Below are 2,772 nucleotides of genomic sequence, written 5' to 3' on the forward strand. Positions count from 1 at the left end.
TCCAGGAGCTACTAGCCCTGCAGTCTGATTAGGCATATTCTGATCAAACACTTGAGTGACCAAACCAATGAGGCTTGGATGTGCTGCCCATGTGCCATCATGCCCAGCAACATTGTTAATCAAGCCAGATCCAGGAGCTACTAGCCATGCAATCTAATTAGGTTTGGGCATATTCTGATCAAACACTTGAGTGACCAAACCAATGAGGCCTGGATGTGCTGCCCATTTGCCATCATGCCCAGCACCACTGTTAATCAGGCTAGATACAGGAGATACTAGCCCTGCAGTCTGATTAGGTTTGGGCATATTCTCATCAAATACTTGAGTGACCAAACCAATGAGGCCTGGATGTGCTGCCCATGTGCCATCATGCCCAACTTTTACTTCACGTAATTTGTCAGCTCTTACCAGGGCCATAGCTGCCTCATTTTCTTTTGCATTATTCCTGATGGGAATTTGAGCAGCCATCCCTCCCATTGCATGCACTCCACCTCTATGGCACGTTTGAATCAGCAACTCAGTATAGCTCTTCATGAAGTGCTGGCTCATGCCGATAAGAACACGGTCAAGGAGCCTGTCTGGATGTCCCTGTTTCTAGAAGGTTTTTACATAGTTGAAGATGTAATCCCAATGCCCGTAGGACTCACCCTGCATATGATTATCTACAGTAGCAGCTTTCTCCTTTTGCCCTTCTGCAAGCTTACAAGTCATCTAGTGTCCTTCCACAGTCTTCGTCATGCTTAGCAGACTCTGCTGACTTGTAAATAAACAAAGCATATCCTTTTGACTTACCTGTCTGCTTATCAAACCTTAGAGGACCTTCTTTAATTTCTCCGTACTTGGAGAACGTAGCCAGGAGCTTCTCAGCTGGCATGTCACGACGAAGGCCCCATGGATGCAAACTGACAGACACATTTGCGGCCATCGATCTTCTTGCTAGGCTCCTTGAGCACGCACTGCACGCCGTCCCTGTGCTTAAATGTGACAAAGCCGTAGCCCTTACCTTTGCCAGTCTTCTTGTTGGTGATGACGCGGCATTCGTCGATGTCACCGTAGGGAGCGAAGGCCGCCTTGAGAGTCTCGGAGGAGGTCTCCCAGCCGAGGCCATGGACGAACAATTTCTGGTGAGAGGGGTCTTTGTCAGTGAGGTCTTTGATCTCATGCAGGATATCGGCATGATCCATGGCTACTTCTTGTAAAAGGTCCATGAGCTACTCCTTGGAGAGAGGCTTCATGAGAGAGCGGACGTCCTTAGCGCAGACCTCACTGTCAGACTCACTGCCCCCCTCACACGACAGCATTGCTCTCACCTCGTCTCCACTACTGTAGCTCCCTACTGGATTGGAAGACGATGCCAACAACATATATCTAGCGTAAACACTAATGATGGAAAGCTCTTTGTGATGTTGTAGAACCTCGCTCTGATACCATGTTGAACAGTGCGCGAGGGAGACGAGGAATGGAGGAAGAGAGAGGAGAAGAGAGAAACAAGACACCGAAAGTGGAACCCCAGAAGTGTGTCAACTGAGCACACATGATAGGGATATATAAAGGGGACTTGGGACCTAGGCCGCTATATATAGACAGACTAAATATAGCTAACATGTTAGCTATATATAGTCTGTCTATATATAGCTAACAGGAAGGACATGGTACACCGGTCTAGATGTAGTAGAGCGAATGAACTTCAATCACCTGAAAGATCTCTTTATCAAGAGATTTTTAGAGATAGGGTATTCAGAAAACTTCATAGTCCGACTGATGAATGTCAATCAGAAGGGCAAAGAGGGCATTAGAGACTACGCCACTCATGTATGTAGCCTGTTTAAGAGAATCCCTTCCAAAAAACGACCAAACGAGAGAGCGATTTCTACTGTTTTTATAAATGGAATCCGCTGCGAGGAAATTTACAAGGCACTGGCAAGTAACTTGAGCTTGCAAAGAGATTTTCTCGCTAGGGTTTTCGACAAGGCAATAAGGGTAGATGACGAGCTTAGGGAGAGAAGTGCTAGAAGCTTGAATCAAGATGGCTCTAGCCAAAGAACCACAGAGAAAGCCACAACCTATAGTGAGAGATCAGCCCCTGACGTGCAAGATAAGGGCAAGAGCACGACACAAGACCAAGAGCTAGCCAAAGTTAGGATGGAGCTAGCACGGTTGCAGGAGTTGGTAAAGAGACTCACTAGACTACATGTCTAGTGTGTGCACTGTGGAGGCAACCACATCCTTGCTGAGTGTGAGGATCCAAGATCCAGGCCTTGTGCAAGTTGCAAAAGGTTTGGCCACCACGCAATGCATTGTCGATTGCCAAGAAAGTTTCCTTGCACACAACAGTACAACTCACCATACTATTGGAATAGGCTGCCTAACTTCTTCGAAAGAGGAGTCCCATTGGCCCTTCCAGTACCTAATGATGCAAAACTAGTGGTTCCTAGATTAGAGATCAATCCCATGGGCATACCCCCCAAACCGCCTAGAACCTTCGTGACACATCCATCGAGTGACGCTCCTATCCACTACATGGAAGAGCCCAATGACGAGGAGTCATATGTGAACCCTTACATCTTGTATGATGAAGAGGGTAATCCGGTCCTCATGGACTATTGACCAGTGCCAGTGATGGTGTTAGGAAGGGGAAGAGGCAGAGGTCTTTCAGGGCCAACCCAAGACCTAGTCACATGCTGGACTTGTGGTCACCATAGTCACATATCAACACGATGCCCAGAAAAAGAGTATGCTAATAGGGAGAGAGCTGATCTCAAGTGTGCCGAG

General features: G+C 47.3%; 1 pseudogene; it reads right to left on the reverse strand.

Moving 5' to 3' along the window:
* Positions 1-700: 700 nt before the first annotated feature.
* Positions 701-1,364, reverse strand: LOC148011878 (UBP1-associated protein 2A pseudogene; annotated as a pseudogene).
* Positions 1,365-2,772: the final 1,408 nt, after the last annotated feature.

Source organism: Lygodium microphyllum, chromosome 28 (assembly GCF_053477565.2).
Source record: "Lygodium microphyllum isolate KBCC chromosome 28, Lygodium_microphyllum_v1.1.10, whole genome shotgun sequence".
Lineage (NCBI taxonomy): Eukaryota > Viridiplantae > Streptophyta > Polypodiopsida > Schizaeales > Lygodiaceae > Lygodium > Lygodium microphyllum.